Below are 25538 nucleotides of genomic sequence, written 5' to 3' on the forward strand. Positions count from 1 at the left end.
CCGAAGTGTCATCGTAATTACCAAAAAATGAGCAACAAGGCAAAAATTCCCCAGATATGCAAATTGATTTTAATAATAAACGGTGTGCATAATTTGGGATGATATTTTCGCCTTTACCGCCAATCTTACAAGTGTTGACTGTGGCTGAATAAGAAGGCTCTTTGCGTTGACTTACAGTTAAAGAGCATTCTCACGTTCCTCGATGAGTATGCGAAATACTTATGAATAAAGATATAAAGATATTACAATTCATCAATGAATGAAATCGAAATAAACCTTATTTTTCATAGCCAGATATTCGACACTGTTAATAATTAAATCCTTAAATTCAACTGCTGAATTAAATCCAGCAGTATCCCATGAATTCGGACTACAGGAGTTTTTGCGCTGTCGCAGCTCAGCTTGCTATATCTCAAACACTGTCATTAAAATAGCAAGCAAACAACTTTTAATTAATTTAAAATTAACCGCTTCGCAAAATGAAACAACAAACAAACAAACAATTTTTGCTGACTCTCCGCCGGCCAGAGTCCTGAAAAATGAGTACTGACTGAGTCCTGGAGTTCTGAGTCCTGAACCCTGATGCTGATGTGATTGCGGCTCATTTACATTAACTCGACAAATGTGTGGGGCTCGGCCATCATTTACATGCGCATATAACTAATGATAATGGCTCACTTAATATGGCGGGCGGACATGGTCTGCAGTATTTGCGTAAAAAAATATTCAAAAGGGAACTGCTGCTTCCTGGAAATTATTACAAAATATTAAGGGTACCCGCACAACCGCACACTTTGAGGAAAAAGGCGCACCACACAAATAACACTTCAGCCATTATTGCGAACGGGATAATGAATGCTGACAATAAGGATGGCAAAAATGTCCGTAATGGTGAAAATATAAATGACAACATTATTAAAGAATCAGAGAACGCAAAGGGACAAGCCGAGCTCATAGCTGTCGTTTTTCCATAGAAGTGATGTCATTAAATGGGATAAATGAGAAGTAGTGGCGACAGGAATAACAGGTGTATGGTCCTCATAGTACCTAGTAATTAAAGCCAAACTTTATTTACTTGAATGCCTAATTAGGCATTTTGAATGTGTAATTTTACCTAATGCATTTAATTAAAGAAATTATTGTAGATTATTTGTTTTCTATGCAGCCAATACACCTTGATTGATCACGGATTGCGCGGTATAAATAATTTATTAAAGTTAAATAAATTTTAATATTTCTGTGCAGCCAATACACCTTGATTGATCACGGATTGCGCGGTATAAATAATTTATTAAAGTTAAATAAATTTAAATATTTGTCGCACAGCAACGTAGCTCAAGTCCCAGAGAGCATGGAAAATGAGTTGAGTGCAGCTAATGAAAAGAAAAACGTAGAAAATGGCGAGCAATATTATTAAAATATATATTGCAGGTGAAATATCGCGATAAAGTCAAATGAACTTTGTCGCCATGACAACCTGTGGGTGAAAGGTCAGTATTCGAAACTAATAGGAAGTTAAAGGAGAGGCACTTGGCCAGTGATAAGTTTAACCAACAGCTGTTAAAAACGATTTTTTACTACAAAAAGCTAATTTATCTTGGGAAAAAACTGAATGAGGAGTTAGATACAGAAGGGCAAGGGAATTGCTCACATTAGGTAACCAAATTATGGTGCGGTCTGAACAAGGACCACAATCCGCAACCACACACGAATTTCTCCTAATTAATAAGCAGTCATTAGATGTTTGGCTTCCGTGTCCGCACGAAATGTGTCATAATTTCTATTTATGGTCGGGCGGACAGCATGGCCCGGTTGCGTTTTAATATGATTTAATTTAATAAATTGCAAACAACTCCTCGGTGAGCATTTGAAAAATAGCTGTGACAAGGCGCAAAACACGCGAAGTACGCAGAAAAAACACCAAAATGAAATGAGGACATTTTAAAGCGAAAAGCTAATTAAGTAATACTTGGCACGCAAAGGGATTGTGGGAAAGAAAAAAACACGTATACGTATGCTAAATTATTAGGGTTATGGTAATGGGTCGGGGCAATTTACCTTTGACAATTTCCAAGCCTACATATAAGTAATTAATATTCGCCGGCTGACGAGTGTCCTTGCAAAACCTTCGGCTTTATGAAGGATAAGCCATAACAATGTTTAATTTTGCAAATTACAAGCGTGTTAGGGCATCATATAAATGTATCGTAAATACAACACTCAAGATATTAATTCTCAACGCCTCTTCATTTGGCCAGCCAGTGACCAAAACAAAATGCTAGAATGCTGAAATGCTAAAATGCCCAGATCGGCAGTCATAAGAATTTCCATTTTATGATAAGGCCGCAATTTTATTGCACACCCAACTGGGGAATCAAAATCCGACTGGAGCTGGCAAAAGAATCCCACTTTGGAGCCAACCTGCCAACTGACAACAGACGAAAGCCGCTTTGACAGCCATTTACACAGGCATTTCAGATGCACTCAAGTCACTTGAAAGATACTGCGATATGCTCACCATAGATAAGGCTCGTAAAATGGGGCTTTAAGGCGCCGTAAAATACAATATAATGAAATCACAAAATGCCAGCAAATGAAAACTTAATGATTTCATCTAATTATAGACGGCCATGCAACTGCAACTGGGCGGAGCTGGCTAATATAGTTAGCCATCCGCACTGCGGAAATGCCACAAACACTCGTCGACACTTCGCGACCAAGTCGCCAGTAGACTCGCTGTAGTCCTCGGGGCCTCATCATCGTCAGAATCATCAGCAGCGGAATCAGCATCAGCAACAGCTAACTATGACAATCTATGACATCTGCTGACGTTCCCTGCGCCTCTGGCTTGAGCTATTCCATCTCCTGCTACTGCGTCCAAAGCAGGCGGTAGAGAAGGCTCACTCGGAGGAGGAGAAGGATGAGGAGCCGGCGGAGGAAGTGGCCCAGTGGTTGGTGGGGTGGACGTGGACGACGCAGTGCGACCGTCTAAATTTAGATACAGATGCTGCCTCAGCCTGCGCTTTTTATGGGCTTTGATCTCGAACCAAACGCTCCCTTGAGAAGAACACGGAAAAAGAAGGCTTACTAAAACTTTAGCCACCTAGAGGATCTCTTAGAACGTAAGTATTTAAATATTAAATAAATATAATATATTTATGGAAATTTAACGTAATAGGTTCATTTTTGAAGTTGGATGTTTAATATCTAAATGCTTGTTACTTAAAAACGACACATGTCTTATAAACATTAATGGTTTTCAATATATGTTATACATCTTGTATATTCTTTTATTCCAAAGTCCTTATTCCCTTGCTTTTTCCAGTGCAAGGGATTCCGATTTTGAGTTAAAGTTCTTGGTTCTGGCCAACACTAATTGTCCTTCGGCATTCCTTCTTTACATCATCATCGCCTTCCAGGCGTTCTGAACATTTTCGCTAGCTGCATCCACAACAACCACGTTCATAATTGGTGTTTTAGAGTCTTTTGTGTCTATATTTAGATTTCAACCTGTGCAAACGCCTTGATTATGTTGCTCAAATTACAGTAATTTGCCCTAAGTAGACACTGTGTTTGATTTCGCTGATAAGTTATGAACAACCTATGGGTACTTAAAGTTTTAAAGTCATATTTACCCTCACCTATGAACCCAATCAATTAGGGGAAAAGTGAAAGTAAATATATCGCAACCCAACACACAGTGATTTAAATGCAAATTACATTCTGCATATTTAAGTCGGGCGAAGAAAGAGATGGGTCAGAATAAAAGGTTATGAAGTCAAATGAAGCAATCACCCGAGCAGACAAAAGAAATTAGCATCGATGCGTCATAATATTTGATGTATATTAATTATGCCATAAAAAGCAAAGCGCCAAAAGCCAGTGTGACGTTACCCCCACATCATTGCCCCCCTTCCAACTCATTGATCGGATCGAAAGCCATATATGCAAATTACAGAAGCGAATCCCACCTGGAACCCCTATCATCGCCAGGTCATCAGGTTGCCTTCTTCGAAGCTGTCAGTTGGATCCAAACAAACAAGCTCTCTCTAAGTCTGATTTTAAAGCGCTCGAATTAGCAAATCATTTGGAGAACGATTTGAATATTGCCTAGTTAGGCGGGAGAACTGATTGCAATCTTTGTTAGGCTATATACTCAACTATGGGATTCTCTGCTGTTAAAAAAAAAACTTTTTTTTTTTTTTTTTTTATTAATTTTTTATTAATTTATTTATACGGGGAAGTCTTGAAGCCCCTTTGTGTTCTTTTTAAAAAAAACTAATAGGAAACGAAAAGTTGTAAGCAATCTAAAAATAAAATGTAATATTTTGCATTTAAGATTACATATTAAGAATATTATTTTACTAAAACAAGACTTCTTAAAGCAACTCATCTTACATGGTATAAGTAAAAAGAATTCTTTTCTTAAGGTATTATTATTTTCTATATTCTATATATGGTGGCAAATATTTTTCAAAAGCAACTGTATTCTTAATTAATATTGAATAACACAAAACTGTGTCAAATAGCTAAAAGCTTGCAAAATGTACCCATTTTCACAAGCATAGAAATGCCCAATTTCAACAATTTATTACAGCGCTTTGTTTGCGATCGTTTTGTTCCCTAAAAAAAAAACAGTAACATCAAAATAAAGCCATTGGGTGGGTTTAATTACAACAGCAACCGGTTTGTACCGTTCCCAAAAAAAGCCACAAAAAACGCTCAAGTTCAGACCTGAAGAGCGCGAAATATTTCTGGCTAAATCAATCAGCGAACTGGTAGCTGGTGCTCAATTGTGTGAGTACGAGTATCTAGCAGATTCGCTACCCCAAAATCGCCAAAGGCGTCGGCATGGCTGAACAACAGCCGGCAAAACCAAATTTTCTCGGTCACTGGCACAGAATTTTCGACAGGGTGTGGGTGCTGCAAAACAACATACCACAAAAAAAATATATTACAAAAAATAACAGAGAGAATAAAAATAAAAAGCTGAACAAGAATACAATAAACAATTACAGCACCAATGAGCCGGGGAAACTGAGCACTGGGCACGTCGGCGATAAGTTTATAAAAATTCAGATGTTGTCTGCGTTCCGGCGAGCTTCTTGCACTGGATTTACTTTTAATGGCCTGCCTTGACCAAATCCCCCTCCGATCCCAATTCTTTGCTCGATTCGCCCAGACAACTCCCATGTATGGAGTTCGTTTTGTTTTCGTTTTTATTTACTTTTTGGCCAATTAATTGGGTAAAGAACTTTCTATTGGCCGGCGTAAACGTCATCATCGCTCGGTTCTCATCAGCATGCATTTAAGGCGTCAGGCGGTGGTGAAAGTACTGATTTGGAGACAGCTCGGACTTTTTGGCCTTTCCCATGTGTGTGGGCCCTTCTGAAATTCGCATGCTCAAGTGTTTAGTTCCCGATAAGAATTATTTTCTGCTTTTGGCCTGTTCAGCGGCTGTCTGTAAGTCTCGAGTGATTTCAGCGAAGGAAAACATTAAAATTTACTTAACTGTATCTAGAAGGTTGGCAGGTTGTGGCAGCCCCTTTGTGGTTATTTTGATTTAATTTTATTTTTTATTTGTATTTCGGAGATGAGTGGCGGTGGTGTGGAGAGATGCCGAAAGAAAGCCGCTTTTGATGCGTCATCGTCAGCTGTACGGCCTCTGCGGACTAAGAAGTGTTCTCTTCTTAGAAATCGGTCGCTTATTTGTACTTTTTATTATGTTTCATTCTCTGTTCTGTGCAGACATTTAAACAAGATATGTTTATAGGCTGGCCCAAATTGGGTTACAGCATTTTCGGCTTTTTATTGCGAAGTTTCTGATTCGGATGACGCAAAACAGGGTTGACAAACCTGAGATAGTCAGAAAGAAAGCTAAGGCCAGTCATAAATGTAATTTGTGATTCAATTTTAACAGTATATTTGTTTCAATTAGTCAAGTGCTTAGGATTCTGTATTATAACCAAGTATGCCATAATGCAATATTCATGTATAAAATTAAAGTAGTATCTTTCAGATTTCGTATTTCTAACATTTGCTCGGTGCCAAAATGCAGAAACCGCTATATTTCAATGCAAAAATTAGCCTCGAATCCTGCTAACTAATATTCATAAAAAATAATGCCCCAGCTCATCTGTTTGGCAGCCCTCCTCGACTGTGTTGGGATTTTCAATTTTCAGCAGTCCAAATTGGAAAATCAGTGGCGGCAAACAAGGCGAAATCGAGCTTTCAACGTTGCCGAGGCGTGGAAATATTGAAAATGTTCGCATTATGATAATTTAATGCATGTGATTATTGAAAATCATAATAATATTTTTATGGCCTTGCGGTGGACTTCAACAAGATGCGATGCGATATGCTTTTGGGCAGTTTGCTGGCGGGGAAGAGATGTTGCTGATGTCGTTGTCGCATTATTATTGTTATTACCGAGACACATTCCTTTTATCAGCATATCGAAAGTGCCAATAATTCGAGGCAATTTATTATTTTAGCATTTGTATATCAAACAAACGCACACTCGATGTCTGGGCTATTTGCGAATGCAAATCACGTGCGCGCATAAACTGCCAGAAAAGCGAGAAAGAAAAAAACGAAGTTCAAGCTGTGCGCCTGCTGGCGCCAACACCTGTGCTAGGCATCTTCCGCAGAGATACAGATACTGCGATACAAAGATACTTGGCCGGAATCCGCCCAACTTTGGCTCGCTGAACCTGACACCGATATTGAAATCATTTGGGCTTTTTACTTTGCGGGGGAGGAGCGGCAAGAAGACAAATCTTGGCCGAATTTAAATTTTATGCGGAAGTGGTTCAATGGAAAAAAACCAAAACCAATAAGAAATATATATGCTAAGGCAAAAAGCTTTCACCGTAGAGCGCCCGGAATTAATTTCACCCAGATAAATTTAAGCATTTTTTTATCTTTACGTGTACGACAAAATTCGACGAGAGGATTTCAATTTTCTGTCAAAGAAGGCGAAAATCCCAGCACGTTCATTGCTGATGCTGATATGGCAAATGATTTTGCGGACTGGCATACTACTAAGCCGGGAAAATCCTGTCAATTGAAACATTTTCTTCTTCGCTGACGAACGGAAGTGAGAAGTTCAACGGGATTGCATTTAATGAGCAACTCTCAGCCGATAAATATAAAACCGCCAACACTCTGACTTAATTAAAGGTCCATGAATCACTTGTTGCTCTGCCAGATTCGCCGCTGACAAACAGTAAACAAATATTTTCCGGCATAAATCAACCAAAATGAGCGAACAAAACAAAAAACGCGCAAAGTGAGTAACGAACAAAAACGGGGAAAAAAATAAAAAACAGCTGAGGGCTCTCCTCGCCAGTTGGCCAATCGCAGAAGACAGGTCCAAAAAAGCCCGCTTGACCAACAACAAGAAGCCGCGTACTTTGGGCCGCGTTTTTTGGTAGAAAATTCTGGTTTCTGTAAGTCGAAAAGGGAGGGAGATAGAGCCCGGCTGGCAAAAGGCAAAAATTCGCAAAGACAAAAAGCGGCAGCAAAGTCGGCGTCTTGAGAATCTGCCGCTTAACCCATTGATGCCGGTTGTTACATTACAAGGTATTCTTGTGTTTAGGCTATCTAAACTGATCTGAAATTTAAACATATGAATTTAATATTCTAAAACCAAATTGGCTAAACATTATGGAAAGGTAAATCTTTATATGAAATGATTCTGTTCTTACCAAAAACGAAAGAGTTTTGGAAGAAACCTACTGGACTTTAGTAAGATAATTATTATATGCTATTAAAAGTTAAGGTTTCTTTAATGAATTCTTTTAAATATCTAAATATTAATTAAGGATTTTCGTTTCAATTAAGTTATGGGTTAAAATGAAGCGAACCGCTTACAATTTATGCCGCAAACGCGAGCAGCGGCGTCGACGTCGGAGCTCGGCATTCATTACAGCAAAAAGATCGCGAATTCTGCCGGGCCCAGAATCTGGCAGCGCAGTCGTCAGCGGCAGTGGAAGCTCATGATGAAGTTCATTAGCGACGGCGGCAGAAGAAATTCAGAACGAGGGTATAAAAGAACCCGGCTCCACTGACCATTGTAGCAAAAACTCTCCCGATTCGGTTACGCGTGCGCCGACTTAAGCAGCGCCCCCTGAAAATCCACATCCTGGCGGCAGGATTAAGACAAAAGTGAAAAAGTGTCACAGGAAAGTTGAAGTGCAAACAAAGAAAGTGCTAAACGACGCGAGAATTAAACTCACAAATAAGGACCTCACCAAATCCTTAAAGAAAGTGGTGAGTGCTGAAAAAAAAAACAGAGGTCCATAAACGGAAACCTGACAATTCATAAAATACAACATTTTTTTGCCTTAATTGCTAATAAACTTGATTCAAACCAGAGCCATGAATCAAAAATTGGCAAAGTTATGGTCAATAAAGTATAAAAATATGCATAAATATAATCAATTATTAAAATAAAATATTAAACCATAAATTGAAATTATTTTGCCATTGTTCAACGAGTTCAAGGGCCGGCTACTTGATATCATTTGCTTGCCCACTCAAAAACAAATGATTGTTCTGTGAACTGCGGCGAATGGGAACCCCTTTTTCGGTTGGCATTAATCTATTTTTATGTGCTCCTAAAACCTTCATCAAACTAAATGACCAGCCAGCTCTAAAAAAAAGGGACGGATGCAAAACCTCAGAAAATAGCAAACACTCAAGGGCTGAGGGCTTTTTAGGGCAAACTTTTAGCTCACGCATTCAATTCTGTAGGTCGCCAGCCATTTCCCCGTGCAGTCAGTCGCCTTAAATGTAACAATGTAAAGTTTAATTGACACCATTGTTCGGGCAACACTTTTTGCTCCATTTAACACAGCCAGCCCATAGATTGCGCCGAACGCGCTGACAGCTGAAACAGAAAAAATCGAGGAGCAAGCCTGCTAAAAAATGTGGAAAAGATAACGAGCTTAGGGTAGTCGGGGGATCGGGGAATCCATACTCCTCCCGTCTGAGCCATGTCACTGGGCAAGTCCATCAGTCACTCAGACCCAGTGCGACACTTCTCAGTACACTGCAAAAAAAAACGCAACAGTTCTTAGAGCCAACTGAGAGATTTAAGTGTATTGCTTTTAAACTTGCCTACAAGTTTAGTTTAAAATTCAAGCAAGTGATTTTCTCCGCAAATTTTGATACACGCGAATTTTCCTTTTGATCCATCAAGTAGAACCGAAGGACAAGTTAGGTCACATTAAAAATAGGCTAAACGATATCCTTGTGAATTGTGAACTTTTTCCTCGTGCATGCAAGGAATAGAAATAGTGGCGACCATCGCTGACCAGTCATCAATTCCAGGCACGTTGTTCAAATTATTATTATGCGCAAAATCGCAAAAGGATCTCTCACCCCAGTTACACTTGTTGTAGCCACTGCCTTTGGCCTGCCACTCGAGCAGACAATCAAGAAATTTAAATTTGATTCGTTGCGCAAACTGGCCAACAACATCAACAACAACAACAGCAAAAGCTGGCAAAGCGCACTCAAGTGTCAAATGTAAGGAGAGATAAGGCAAAAAGGAGGAGGCTCACACACTTGCACTACACTTCAATCGAAGGACGTTTTCCCTCTGCATTTCAACTTGACTTCTGGTCCGTGTTCGTGTCCGTGCCTTCCCGCCACCTTCCGTTTCCCCTTTCCATTGGCGCATTCCCACTTCCCTTCGCCTTTAATGCTCACTTTGTCAATTTGCTTGGCATTCCGCTTTAGTTTTGCAGCGATTCTCATAAATTAAATTGTTTGTCACAGGACAACACTGACAGCGCCGAACGTTGACAACACTTTTCCGCGGCGATTTATGTGTGGGCGTGGCCGAAATCCCGACAGTTCAATGTATCAAAGATAAAACGCTCGCCGACAATGATCAATGCAATTATTGCTGGGACACTTTTAAAACTTTTTAATTTCCCCAGCAACAAATCAATGGAGTATATTATAAAACATTCTATGAGGCATGAAATCTAAATATACATTTAAAATATTTGTATGATATTTTATGATGGATGTGATTATTTAGTTTCTTAATATTTTTATCAGTTCATCCCACAAAGAGAGCCATGTGACCCTTGAACAAATATCCCATCACTTTCTAAGTTCGCTTTGGATCCAAGAATCTGTAAAATAGTATCGCTGTGACAAGCTCCAAAAATGCTGTGAAAATTTGTTAATTTAAATTCCATACATTAGCCGGCGACAAATATACATATTAATAATATTTGCACAAGCCAAGAAGCGAGAAGTCCGAAAAAGAGCGCAAGAAAAGTGAAATGATATCGTTCGCCGGTCATTATGCATTCCGATGGCTATCTGGCCAGTTCACTTGCTCAGAAATTATGCTAATTTTATGTGTCAATTATCTGCCAATAAGCACGATGAGGGCTGAGATACTTTTGGGTTACTCGGCCAAATGGGGACGAGCCCTGAAGTGGCCGCTGCTCATGTGTAAACATGATTTGTGCCAGTCAAGTGGTCAGGTTCTCTTATTTTTCTGGGTCCCTTGCCCAAGGAATTTGCATATTTCGTTGGCTTTATGCAAATGAATTGGTATCTCCTCGACGAAGTTTTAAAGCAGCCCGTTACAATAGAAGCGAGACAATTAAGTAAGGCCGTAAATGCATTGTGTGGCTTTTTATGTCATTGGCCCAGTATCGAAAAGTGTGATATCATAGCTGGTGCTATAATTATCCGTAACTTGTAAAATCAATCGGAATAAAATATTTGCGCAAAGTGTCAAATTTCGCACATTCTTCAATTGTCTAGCTGGAAAGACTTTCTCCGCTCCAAGGCAAAAACATAATTTCACCGACTCATGATGCAATTTCAATTAGAATCAACCCAAGCGTACGAAAAGGCAAACAAACAAACACTAAAACGAAAAAAAATAACAAGCAACCAGAGAAGCAAGCAAACAAAGTTGGCCAACACACAAAAGCAAAAAAAGAAGACAAATAAGCAAAACGCTCGAATTAAGCAACAATTCGACTTCAACTTGAACTCTAAAAGGCACGCGATTCACTCAATGATATAATCGATTAGATGAAGCCATTACATCAAGCACACACGCCAACAAGTGTGCACTGAGAAAAACTATTACAATTTAAAATTAGCAAATGACTATAAATAAAAGACGCAGTTATAACAAGCTGCTTATATTATTATCATTGGTACACACTTCTGAAATACTTTAATTATTAAAAATTACTTTTGTGTTACTTCAACATTATTCAATAAATTGTGTGCCCAGTGCACATTGCAATTTAGTTTCATTGAATTTCAAACATTTCAGCATTGAAAACTATTGATAGCAACTTGATATGCTTAAAGCCTAAATAATCCCTATTCGTGCAATAAAATATAAATTTAATTTTCAAGCTCTTCCACTGTTTACAAATGTATCTTCAAACCCAGTTGTATCTGTGTAAGCACCTTGTTTATGGGCGAAAGTCGTTTGATCGCCCGGCTCAGATAGAAAGAAACTTCTGCAGAATCCAAGCGATTCGCAGCCCATTCTTAACCCATGAATCAGCATTTCCAGCAGACCAGCAGAAATCAAAGTAAGAGACAATCGGTATAAAAACTGTTACACTTAAATCAGCTTTTGTGGCCTGAAGTGCTGAGCAGACAAGCCACTCCGGTTTGGCTATTTGCGTAGCAACAGCTTCGGGGCCCAGGAACTTATGCAACCAGAGTCGAGCGAATCTGCCAGCCAAATTACCATAAAATTTACATAAAAGCTTCCGTGTAAAATTTATTTAAAACAAATAAAAAGTAACATCGGCAAAAAAGGTAAACAAAATGCACAAAATCCTGTGGACACTACATCTTCGGCTAGGCGGAAGCCCACAGAGGTTGTCTTGTTGGCCAGGCCATAAACATAAACATAAACATAAACTGCCGGGCTGTCCAGCAGTAGCAGACAACAATTGGCAACAGGTGTAGGCCAGGCCAAGACAAACCTTCGCCCAGGTCTTGCCCATGTTCTTGAGCCCTTATCTAATACAGTCAAGCTTGCTTAAACTTTTAGACAATCAAAGAATAGTATAAATTTTCACGAAATTTAAAATGGCTCACAAATATTGAGTGTCCACTGTAGCAGAAGCGATGGGAAAGCGCAACGGCTCCAACTCGAAGGAAGGGACAAGTGTGAAGCCGAGACCGGGACACGTGGTCCTCTATTTGAAACAGGTCTTAACTTGGCTTTGACAATTTGGGTTGCCCCCGGAGAAGTCGGAAACGGTTCTGGGAGCCCGTTGCCCGATTGTGTTATAGCATCACCAACGGATCCCATCCTATGCCAAACCAAACCAAGACCATGCTATCCTGTTTGTCCGAGAGTCCGAGGGTTGTTGCTCAAGCCGTTGGCTTTTGTCTGTCAATTTTCGTGTTATTGTGGAACGCTTGTGAGATGAGGTTACTACGTGCAGGGTCCCCTTTTTCCAATGCCTCTCAAGGCCTGTCATTGTGCAAATTTACAGTTTTCCGCCAGTCGAGTGGCTCCGTTTGGGGAAATCTACGAGATTGTGTGGCATCAAATGCGACACTAAAAAGACAAACACGTTTTGTATTGAGCCGAGAAATTCCCCTGGTAGCCGGACTCAAAATTAGCCGAATGAAAAGGTTGAAAGGTGGCCAGTGGCTAGAGGATGGTAGCTAGAGAATGGTGGCTTCCTAGGCTTCCTGTGCTCCCTATCTGCAATTGGGCAGGAGCCAACTGTTGGCCATGTGAGGCCGAAATATAGCGAGGAGGAAATTAAGTAATTATGCACTTGACTGGCCGTTTTTACAACTGCCCAGGAGCCAGTGTGCCAGGCACTCCATTTGGGCCAGCCCTTTGCACTGACAAAAATTGGGTTGTCTTACCTTAAGATATAATTGCGGAACTAACCTATATCTTAGAAAATATTTTTTATTATTTTCTGCCTTTATTTGTGCATTTCTTTTCTTGCATATTATCTAATCGTACACTTCAGACTTATTTAGCTTTGTAGTTAATTTCAATTCACTATTATATCACACTTCCCAGTTTCATGTTTCATTATGAAGTCACACTTTTCGGCAGTGTAAAAAGCCTTCTCGCACATATTTTCACCAGTCCCAGATGCAGTTGCAGTGGCCATCTAAGTCCCATTTCCAGTCCCTGGCCTTATGCAGATACCAATACCAATTTCAGTTGGTTCCACCGAAAATGGACTGGCTCCGTGTCCAAACACACACGAACTGCAGGCTGCTGCCATTGACGGAGCGAATATTGGCCCATTGGCATCATGTTCGATTTTGCAGACACAGCGACGTTTTGTCTTTAACTAAATTATAGCCAATGCCCATGGACACATGGATCGGAAGTGCAGGCACGGAAGAGGAAGCGGAAGTCGAGGACAAAAAGGCCAAAATGGCTTCTCCTTGGGCAACAGCTTTGGCTTTAGCTTTAGCAGTAGCTCCAGCTCCTGCTCCAGCTCCAGTTTCATCTGGCTGAAATGTGCCAAAAACTGTCGGTGAACGAGTCCGGTGGTAGTCGGTGGTAGCCGATGGAAGCCGGTGGAAGCCTGCCACTGACGTGATATCACCCAACCTCAAGTTTTTGAGCCGGTCCCGGGAATTTGGCCCCGCCCGGCAGTCAATAGTCAACTAAACTGCATCAAAACTGCCTGCCAAGTCAGTTGGCTCTCCCAAGGTCCGTCCTCGTGTTTCCCATCCGTAGCCATCGCCCTGTCTCTGGAGCGATATCGATATAAGGCATTACCTGCTAAACTGTTTGGCAGCATCGCACAGGTTGCGAATCGGCATCGGCATCGGAATCGGGCAGATCCAGGTGGAATCCGGCGGCGGAGAGATGGAGGCGGCATGTCAAACAGTTTTGCAATTGTTTCGAAATTGTCTCTCGTGCAAATGCAATTTTCTTCAATTTCATTTGGGCGGAGGCGGTGGAGAACTTGGTGCCATTGCCAGTTGGCAGTTGGCCTGGGTCAGGACTTGGACTCATCCGCACGGATACACAGCGGATAAAAAAAGCCAAGATAAAGTAAAGCCAAGTCCATTTTACTTCAAGGATGATTCCGTAAGATAAATTATGTGCAATCAGTTCGATTAAGCATCTAAAAGCTTAAAACACCTGTTTAACGAGTTAGTACTTAGCTCTGTGAGATTAATTACAATTTCAATATTTAGTTGTCGCACTAATTTTTAATATCTTTAAGAATGGTAATTGCTTAATAGTTTTTTGTTCTGTGTAAAAAAGCTGAAGCAGAGTTTAATCTATTACATAAAACAAATTGCAGATTTGCTCATGTTTTCCCTCAGCATGACATTTAAGTTACTCGATTCTTCCATTTGTTTGTTTGTTACCTTTTGCACAGGCTTAGAAAGGGGGCGGTCTGGCTGGGGATGGGCGTGGCACAGGTGGTAATGGAGACTTTGGCAGTCGGCCGATAAGCTTGATTTCTGTTCTGTCACAGCCCCATTTGGATTTATGTCCACCGACATGAGTGACCACAGAAATGGATCGTTTGGGATCTAGAAAAACATACAGATTAAGAAGATTTCGACTTTTAATTTCCGGCATGATGTATACGAGTATAAATAAGGCAGTATGGGCAAGGAAATTGGCTCTCAGAGATATTTAGATGAAGATTTTTTTATTACAATTGATTAAGTCATGACACCCGTAAAACCCTTTTTTTTTTTGTTCAATTTAATATCGTCCTCATCAAAATGCACTCCATCACCAACGAACAATTACGGGCTCAAAATGCAACAATTTTATTACACAAAGCTTATGGTCAGACTAACAAATATATCAAAGCTAAAAGCCTGGAACATTCGCAAAAATAGCAGAAAAACACAGACGAGGAGAGCGGCGCCTCGTCCTCATCCCAAAATCCTGCCATGATGATCCCAGTGAGCTCCCCAATGAACAATGGTCCCATGTTGACATAATAAAACGCACATAACTACTGGGAAACGGAGGGGTGAAAGGACACAAGGCCGCAGATGCCACAAATTCCGATTTTCCACAAACACACACTCTGAAACACCCATATATGGTCAGTAAAAAATGTTATTAAAAAATATATCCCATAAAGAGCAAAAAGAGGAGTGAAGGCTGAATGCTAGCTGGCTGGCTGGTTGGCTGGCAAAGTTGGAAATCATATAAAAGAGAAATCAATGCCAAACTATGGGACTTAAAAGCGCTTTAAATCGCCCAAGAATATGCAAGGCCATGGGTCATAAAATTGTGGTTTCATTACACAAAAAACCTCAACCATGACATGAAAGGATAGAGCAGAGACGGTATAAAATATGCTATTAAATCTACGTTGGAATGTTGGCAGCCACAAGAAAAATAGATCCTTCTGACCACTCGATATATATCCATATGCCCGAGTAATTCAGAGTTAACGATGTGTAAATACTTAGGGGCTTAAAATGCAAAGACCGATGCCTCGACCGCAATTATGACAGTACCAGTGTATTTTTGGGCTGCAGTCCGAAGTGACCAATTACTTCTGGCCCGATGGCAATGATTTGTCCCCGGCTCCTGAAAACGCTAACGAAATTGCAACCTCTTTGGCTGCACAAATGAGCCACATTGTAGTGGTAAAAGGAAAAGGGGAACCGGCCGAGACAACTCCTAGACCACATGGACACAATTACCGACAACGACAATTACCCGCCGGCAATTTGCTGGCATTAACACCCATCGCACACGCAGGCTATGGCTTTTATAACTTCTTCAGAGCCGGGAAACTGAAAACTGAAAAGCTGAAAAACAGAAAAACAGAACAGAACCAAACCAAGCCGAACCGATGGACCAGAGGAGCAAAGGCTGTACCTGCATAAATTTATTATGACCGCGATGAGATTGCAACGACAGAAGGGCAAATACGACCTTGAGGAGCACCTGGATGGTCTACGTGATGCCCTTAGGGACAGGGCTTCGTTGCATTGTTACATTCCCCTCTTTAAGACCAACTCGGGCTCCATCATCATCATTAAAGCCTGGCCAATAAATTAGCAGCGTCCAAAGCGATTTGCTAAGGTTTTTATTGTCCGGCCAGCATCAGGTGTGGATGGCTAAAATTGAATTAAATGCCGATGCTCAAGGGAACTTAAAGAGAATTCTCACGTAAAGAAAAAAATGTTCTAAAGCTTTTGTATTGAAGCCTCAAGAAACAGGTTGATACATATATCTGTTATAACTGAATGTATCTTAGCTATCTTGGCTGTTCCGGGTAGATACTTGATCTGTTAAAATTAGTTTAAGAATCACATATTCTTTTCTTTCTGTGCAACTTTTGCTTTTCTTGATGCACAACTCAAAAACTCACCCAAGTCAAAGATCAAAGGGACTGGTCCTGAGCCCACAATAAACCAGCAAAAAAAGATATACATCCTGGGGGCGTTTTTGAGCCTAGGCCATGGGCCACGCCCCTCCATTGCATGCCGCGTGATTTAATGAGTTCCACAGACACTGATTTATGCCTAATGACTGGGGCCTAAATCGTTCCGCCCTTACACAAACTGCCTTAGCACCCGCCACCGAAATGGCCCAAATACATGTATGCAAATTAAGCAAGTCAAACAAATGCAAAACTAAATTGCTTGAAATAAAACTTTTTGGCAGATTTAAGCCGCACATCGAGGGAAATGGGGACCTCGGGCATCGGGCATCGAGCTTGGGGCTTCTGGCACTGCAGAAGAATGAGAATCACATCAGAAGTGAGCAAAACAGATTTGTCACAAAACCACAACAGCCAGTAAATCAGCATAAAAGGCAAATGCAAGTCAAAACATTTCAGAAATTATGACCCCGGCCAAGGGCCGTTCAACTGAAGGGGGGGAAAAGTGAGGGCCATCGGGTCGTCTGCCGCAAGTCCAAGCCGCAAACTGAATGGGCCAGCGAGGAGCGGGGAATGGCTCGCTTCCAATGGGCGTGGACTCGGATTCGGATTGGGGTTTGGGCTTGGGTGCTTCTGAGCGGATTGGGGACTGGGCCAATGATAATTGCCAATGCTGTGGCCGAAGAAGCACATTCCCATGCGAATCGCATTCCCGAAATTTAACAACAGTCTCCTGAATCGAAGTCAGGAATCAAATGCATACCCTTTTGGGCATTTTGTATTGTTTATAGAATCGTTTTAAAATTAAATTTATTATAAGATAAAATTATCTTATTCCCAGGCAATAATTGTTACTTTTATCCTAAAGCTCAACCTTTTGAATGCTCAAACTATTAAATAAGAAAGCAAGGTACATTTACATGTGTTCCTTGGATACAAATGGTATCTTCTAAGACATGATTAGACCCCTTAACTGAAAATGATATGGCTGATGCAGTCGCAATATCGACTGGAAATATGTGAGCTTTGCCTGCACATGTGATACCCAAGGAAAGCGTATGAAAGCTGGAAAAATAAGTCGGAGGAAAACCCTGTGTCCAAAGCTCTGAATCCGAAAGGCACATACTAAAGCCGACGAGTATCTGTGAAGTAGCTGCAGCGGAGCAGCAGCTGAATTTCATAAATGCAATAATTGCTGCTCCAGCTGTGTGTGTGTGTGCTCTGCATTAGTGTGTGTCTGTGTCTGGATGCATGCAGAAAAGATGCAAATCAGACGGACAGCTGGACACCGGCAGACGAACGAGCTCACTCTCGTAAGCATAAATAAGTCGTCTGAACCGCCTCCCAAACCACGCCAAAAATCTAACGAGACCGTATTCATTACAACCGAAAGAGTGGCCATGCACTGAGAGAAATAAAATGTCGCTAGCAGCATAGATATTCAATATATAAACACTAATAAATAACAGCTAGTCCTGAAATAGTTTCCTACCATCCTGATAAATTACTACTTCAATTTCTCTCTTAGTAAAATATATTTAACTGATAACTTTTTTTTTCCGCGTACACTTCTGCTGCCCATCTTGGCCAACTAGAAATGGTTAAAAGGGGTTGGTGAGGGGGGAGTTTGGGCGGCACAAGGGCATAACAAACAGCTTGTTGTTGGACGGCTCAGTTGGGCAGACATCGGAGTAGCAGTGGTCCACTGACACTTCCGTTTAGGCTTTGTTTTTTCTTGTTCTCCGCTCTGTTATAACTCATGCTTGCAAAAACAAAGCAATTAAAAGCTTTAACTTAAAGCACAACATCACATTTGTTTTACTCTACAACAAGTGCACATGACTTTATGCAGATACAGTGGATATTTGCTTAAATCCGCCAACTGACACTTGTTCGAAAAGTTTAAACGCGCTCTTTTGTTTTTTGCTTTTAGTATTAAAAGCCCACTCATTAATCATATAAATTATTCATAAGGAGTGTACATAAACTGAAACTATATTTAACAATTGCTGTTCAATTCAGCCTTAAGTGCTTAACAGTGTTCACTGTATTTTTGAGCATACAATTTTCATGCCTTTATTTATTTATGGTCGGCCAGTCTGATGCTTATTAAATAGTTTTGCATTCGAAATTTATTTCGGTCAAAAATCTCCTTTTTGGGGAGCAATAATTTTTGGCTTTTGGCACAAGTTTCACACACGCACACACACTTTGCAGGCATTTGACTTTTAAAAGTCGAGTGCGTTTCTATTTCAATTTATGGATATAAATATAGCATACATGTTCTGTTCACTGGCCTTCTGGACTTTTAATTGAGGCAAATATCATTTAAGAGCATAAAGATGGAATTGGAGTGTGTTTGCCGAATTAGACGGTAAATTCAAACCGACTTTGGATTTAAATGTATTCAAATAATTGAATGGAATATTAAGTACATGTACGTTTGTATTCAAGAGCAGCTTGCAATCTAGCCCATTTCAGTGCTGGTATTTCAGGCAATTCTGTGGTGAGGGGGAGGCCATGGAAAATTCTGTGGAAATGACAGGGCGTGTCAAGTCCTGCCAAACAAAACGCACACATGCGTGGGGGTCCCACCCATTTGCCCACTTCATGCTACTTAAACTTCAGCAAAATGTTCTGTCATTTTGACAACATTTCCCGACCGAAAGACAAAAACCCAAGAGGAGTGCGAGGAAAACTATCGTCATGAAGCCAAGTATTAAGCGACGTGAGCGCTGGCGAGCAGAGAAAAAAGCGCCGGGAAAATTGTGAAAACCAAGAAAAACTAACATAACTGCAAAGCGAAAATGTGCTTGAGCAATAAAAGATTCCCACACACCAAAAGATGGGGGCTTGTGTTTGTGTTCCACGCAAAGTGCAGATCAAATGCAGTTAACTAGCTTGTTGACATCTTCACACACAATTTGCTGACAAACACAAACAAACAGATTCAAGCTCTTTCACCATTTTTTCCATTTCCGGTCGCCTTCACTGGCGTTCACTTGAGCCAAGAGTTTGGCCAAAAGTTTGCATCCGAAGTGGTTTCCACTTCATAGTCACCAGAAAAAAATGCCAAGGAAAAATATCTTTAACAATCAATCGTATCTTCAGATTCATCCTTGCTGAAAAATTGTATATATATTTACAAGTTATCAACATTGCCAGTGTCTTTCTATTGTAACGCACATTGAGATATAAAGCTTCATCGCTTAATTTTCGTAAAAGTTTCAAAAGCTAAAACCATCATAACACCATAACCAAATTAGTTATGTTTTTCTGAATATTCCTTGGTTTACCAACACCATTTGAAACCGCTGCGTGCATATATAAATAAATGTGTGAGGGTGCGTTATAAGAATTTATTTTTCATATGTTAAGTAAAATGAAGAAAAACAATGTTGTTGGCCAAAAGGATTGCCGGTGCCGTGCGATTGCTACGTGCGTTTGCAACACATTGCAGCATAAACACCCAGAACTCCCCCACTCATCTGCCACCCTCTGACCCCCCAGAAGCGGGGTCGTGTCCCCCAATGGGGGCACTCATGCAAAAGTAAACGATTTTTAAATGCAATTCCACAAATGGCCCGGCAGAAACTCTCTGCTTCGTCTGGCATTGTCGCAAGCAAGTTGTCAAAATATATTATATGGCCAGATTAAAATTTTATGCCCAGGCAAAGATAAAATTTTTAAAAGCATTTTGATTTGCCCAGTACACACCTGGGGGCTCAAGACATAAATCGTTTCATGGTAAATGCATGGCAGTCCATATCAAAAAATGGCATCACGAAATATTTGTATCCTGTAACCGTTTGACAGTCTGCATTCACGGCTACCTCACATTTCAGTGCAGGCATTCAATCTCATCCCGAGTAGGTATTGCCGAGGATTACGAATCCCAGCTACAGCTGCTCCGGAAGTTAGCCAAGTCCAGTTCTTGACCCCCACATAAGTCCAGGAAACTGTTGCTGCATGCCACATGGCAGCCAGACGCACAGACATTCGCATTCGCATAGTTTTGCGGCCTGCATGCCAAAAAGGTGCTCGCTCCCAGGACCTTCGGCAGAAAAAAGATAGCTTCTCGCATACACTTGCTATAGCTGGAACGGAAACACTGTCAGAAAATGGGTATTATATCACTATAATAAAATTTGTAATAATTAGAACTAGCTTTGTATAGTGATGACAAATAACTTTAAAATTGAAAAGGGATTTATGCTAGCAGATATAATTTGAAAGTATTGCATGTAGCCCCGACATTTTGTTTCATTGTAGGGAGTGTCATGTAACTGACTTGCCCCAATTGTATTTCCATTGCAAAGGCGTGTGGGTCATTGCGAAATGACCAAATAAAATTCCTCTACAACTCACTAAAGGCTCTTGTTTAGTATTCAAAGCTCCGCATTGTGCTGGCCAACGATTGCAGTGCATTTCCTAGGTACGACTACTTTCCTTCGATTTTTCTACGTGAAAATCGCAGTCTTCGATTATGGAACGTTGCATACTTGGTCAAACACATGGCATGCACAAAATTTCAGAAATATGCCGTGCCAGTTCGTATGTGTATCTGGTGTCTTGTGTGAGTGTATCCGTATCTGCATCCGTATGCGTATCTGCGAGATTGCCTACTGAAACTCATTTTTTGTGCTTTCCGTCCCAGACGAAAGTCAGTCAATGATACAAACAACAGAAGGGCGAATGGGGAAAACAACAGGAAAAAGTCGTAGCCAAAAGCAAAAGCAATGCAATAAACGTAATTACAATTGAAACGTCCCTGGATGAGAGTTGGTTAAGGGACCCAATAACAACAACATGTTTGTCAACTGGCATACATTGGAATTTATCAATAATTCCCATACAGACGGCTCCGTAGTCCTCTCCTTTGGCAATTACACACACGAACTGGTCCTGGACTCATGCTCCTGCTCCTTTGAGTCCTTCTTTTTTTCCAGAACATCCAATACAATGTTCAGTGCACGTGTTCATATCCATTCCGAACATATCCCACTGCCGGGCCGTATTTCATTGAATCGCCTGCAGTTGTGGCATCTGAAGGGACTTTGTGTTTATTTCGATACTCAAATAAAAATAAATTACCGACCAAGTGCTTCAAGTTGCCTATCGTTTAGTTATATAATACCAAACATCCGGCTTAGAAAAGAAATAATTAATACAAATTTAGTGAGCATTTTGCAGTCATCATTCCCTGTATTTGTGCTACCATTCTATTTGCAATTATGTTTAGAGTATTTACTCACATTGTTATAACATGCACTTGTATGACAAGCATTTGGCTGTAAACTAAACAATTTGTTGCAAATAATGGTCAGCTTTAAGCTGTTAGTTTAGTTGTGTTGCAAAACTACATTTCCTGGGGGTTTAACCAACAATGTGTGTGAGCAAAAATGAAATCTTAAGCGTTAACAGACATTTTTATTTTATTCTGGCCTCTTTTATGTTTGTTGGTCTCCTAATGCTGCATTGATACAGGAAATTCAATTAAATCTGCCGAGAATTGTTTGGCGGAATGAAGGAGATTGAGATGGAAGGCAATCCCTTGGAATAGCTCTCCCTAAAACGACCGTTCAGTTCGGAATAAAGTTGTTTTATTTCCTTAAAGTTTACAGAGTTCGTGAACGCTTTATAGAGAACTGGTCTCAAATAATTAAATCTCAAAATTGCAAGAGATTTGCAGTAGGAGCTTCAATTCAGTGCCTTAAAGACTGAAGCTGACATTTGACGTTGCTGCTGCGATTGCTGAATTTGCCAGCTTTTTGCCTGCAGCATCTGACAAGCAAAGGTGGCCAGCACCGCAAACTCCCGCGGGCAACATGGCCAAGTTTTCCCGCGATTCCAGGCGGTCTTATGGGTTGCAAGTGGGGGTGGGTGAGTGGGTGAGTGGGTTGAACAGGCCTACAATGCTGGCCAAGTGAAAACAAGCGTGAACAGATCTCGCCCACAACAAAAAACAGGATGCAGTGCGGCCCCGTGCATCCTGCGCCTTTGGCGGTTGCCTTACTGCCCGAAACTGCAACTGCCACTCGAATTTTGAATTACGGCCAGGATGGGCTGGCCGCGTGTTTAGATCCACTTCCCGGCTGCCTTTGAAAGTTTTATGCCCTCACCCATCCGCCATTTGCTGGCAACTTTGCAACTGTACATAAATTTAATTTCGTTTTATGAGGAGGCGCAGCTACATCTTTCAGAACTTATAGCACACGCACACCCGAAAGGACACTCAAATTCGCCATAAAATCGACAGAAAAAACAATTAAGAATTTAAAAGGGTTTTAAAAATATCAAATAGAATTATTTCATAATTGTAAATAAGAATAAGTTTCTTGATTACCCTGTAAACTCCGCTCATTTTTAAATGAGAAACTTGCATTATTTTTAAATTTTATAGAAATATATATGTTATATATATATGTTAAGCTTATACTAAAGTGGCAGGACTTCATAAGCTTAAAATATATAAATTCACGATCGATTTTGCTCCGTGTATGCACCACTAATGCAATTTTATTTCCCGCTCTGCCATTTTTCATTGCAGCTAGCCCTTGGCCATTTTGCACAGTTTTCTTTTTGGCCGGCGCTTTTCGGGGGAAACTGTTTCGGTGAGTTAAGTATGAATTATGTTGTTTTAGCGCGGCGCTTCTGAGTTTGAAAACTTATTGAAATATGCGATGGCCGTGGAAGGAGCCAACTTGTGTGTGTCCTTTCGAGCTTAATTGAAAGTTCGGGCCCACTCGAGCGATATATATGTGGCAATATGGAGGTGGAAAAGTTTTGCCTGGCTGTAAATTAGCGACAGCTGTTGTGTTGGCCAAAAGGTAACCGAATTTCCCAGGGCAGCCGTTCAATTGAATTTCCCGCATTCACATTTCACGCAGCCACAAAATGTTTGTCAATCAGCAGAAGGAGGAGCGGTGAGTCTGCGGCTGACATTTGGAAACCCGAAAATCACGCTCACCATCAGTCACATGTAGAAGTTCTATCTTCATCCTGTGAGAACTTTTCACGCACAACAAATTTTGCTAGTGGAAAACAAGTCTGAGGAAAGGAAGTGCAGAGAAAAAATCTAACGAACGCCAGAAATCTTTTGCAGCTGCTCATAAAAATGTCAGAAAATGTCCACATCCTCCGGAGTTGGAGTTGCAGTTGCTTTTGTGAGCAATTTGTTATTCGATTTTTATATGGCCATGCAAAACTTGAACAGTGGAAACTTTGCCTCAGCCAGAAGTGGAAGCTGAAATAGAAATAGAAGTCGAGGAAGAAGATGTGGCAGTGACTTGGCTGGCACCACGGAAATGGCTTGAAATTGTCAGCTGCGCAATGATGCACATTAAGTGTCAAGTGCCAAAAGTTGTTGACAACAACACGAGTGAGGAATAGAGCTTTCCGCCATCGACATCCATCGTGTCATTCCCCCCAGATGCACTCCTAATATTTATTTATTATTTATTCTCTCCGCCACTTTGCTCATTCAATTTTTTGGGATTCCCAGACGTGCTGCTTTGTGTAAGCAGCAGCATTCCATAAGGCCCAAAACCCCACCCCCTTTGTGGTTAAAGCTTCGAGTACAACAATGATGCAATGAGGGCATGCTGTCGCCAATCTCGATATTTATTTACATTTACAATTCCTCTTTGTAGCTGGCGGAATTTCACCGAGTTCTACGTGCTCCCCTTTGATGTTCGTCAAAAATTCAATATGTTTTTATAACTCCTTCGCGGACTAAGTTGCACTCGGATTATATGTTTGGAGTGCAAATAGGAAAACAGTTTGCATTTAAGCTCATGCGTTTTCATCGATAATCGAAAATATAAAAAAAGAAAATGTCGCAGTGAAAATCACTTTTCTTTGGGGCACAAACATGAGTTCTCCCCTTCTTCCAAGCTCATTCAATTGGAAAAGTTCTAAAATCAACAAGTCATTGGCAAACAGCCGCCCAGACGACAGCGCAAAAAACATTGCTGTTAAAATATTTTGCTTATTTGCATACAAAAATACACACAGTGCAGTGAGATACGTATAAAGTATGGGGTTGCATATCTACATTCCAAAAAATTTTAATGTTTTATATAAACTCAAAAAAAAAATTCCCTCCCTTAATAAGCTTTACTAGTAAATGAGACAATATATTACAAATAAATACAGCATCACGATATTCGAGTCCAAAAATATCTAAAAAATTAAAGGATATTCCATTTTTATAATAACTAATTTTACTGCATATTTTTATAAACCATTTCGCATCAGTTGGAGTCGATCCGAATTAGTTGTGATAATTTCCACCTGGTTAGAAATCTACATACAATTTTGCTCCGTGCCGACAAGTTCCGTGGGTAAGCAAACAGTTGCTGCCGGGACTGGAAATGGCTCCGGGTGGACGTGGACTGAGTGCCGGAATGCCAGGCGGACGGACAGGCAGTCAGTCAGGTGGCTGATGCTGCTCAAGTGCTTGAAAGAGCTCCATGACTGGCAGCAGTGCAGAAATAACTATATTTAGAACCGGAAACGGAACCAAGCGCATCCATATGTGCTGGTGAAGCTGAAGCTTTTCTGGCAATTGAAACTGCCTGGATTGTATTTGCTATTGAAAAACATAGGAGGACGATTGGAGAGGATCGGAAGTCCGTTTCCAAAAAAAAGGCATTCCCGGCGAGTGCGCCAACATCAAATGAGCCGAGAAGAGTCGAGTATTTCAAAGGGATTTGTTTGGCCAACTTCAAGCCAAACACTTTGTTAATTCCATTTTTCTGGCCAGACGCAGCAATTTTGAATGAGGGCTTAGCTTTTGAAATCAATAAGCCAGTTCAAATATTACACATACGCCAATGCACACAGCTTTATTTTGCTAAATCAAATCATGACAATAATAGTATTACATAGAAAAACTTAATAGAAGAGTTTAGTGAGAATATACCCTTTACTCTCAAATATTTGTATTCAATTTTGAGATTTTAGATTTAGCCAGCAATGAAATAACAATTAAAACCTCATTTTAACATTTCAAAAAATTAAAAAAAAAAACATTTTTCCCAATTTATTGCTAAAAATATATTTTGCAATGTTAAATCATTTTAGAAACAACACTAACATCGTTTTGGTTATTTTAAAAGCCAAACATGAAGGGGGTCTAAATGACAGTTAACTTTTTGTTTT

General features: G+C 40.5%; 1 protein-coding gene across 2 annotated transcripts in view; it reads left to right on the forward strand.

Annotated features, from left to right (window-relative positions):
• Nucleotides 1–8119: 8119 nt before the first annotated feature.
• The window catches only part of LOC6616776 (serine-rich adhesin for platelets), a 48138-nt gene continuing 30719 nt past the window's right edge, over nt 8120–25538 (forward strand). The window contains exons 1-2 of one of the 2 annotated variants that reach the window (XM_032721445.1): nt 8120–8274; nt 22924–22987. The gene's annotated coding sequence lies outside the window, so the exon portion shown is untranslated. The remainder of the gene's footprint in view (nt 8275–22923; nt 22988–25538) is intronic. The other variant, XM_032721446.1, reaches the window with a different exon arrangement.

The sequence above is a fragment of the Drosophila sechellia genome, chromosome 3R (assembly GCF_004382195.2).
Source record: "Drosophila sechellia strain sech25 chromosome 3R, ASM438219v1, whole genome shotgun sequence".
NCBI classification, from domain to species: domain Eukaryota; kingdom Metazoa; phylum Arthropoda; class Insecta; order Diptera; family Drosophilidae; genus Drosophila; species Drosophila sechellia.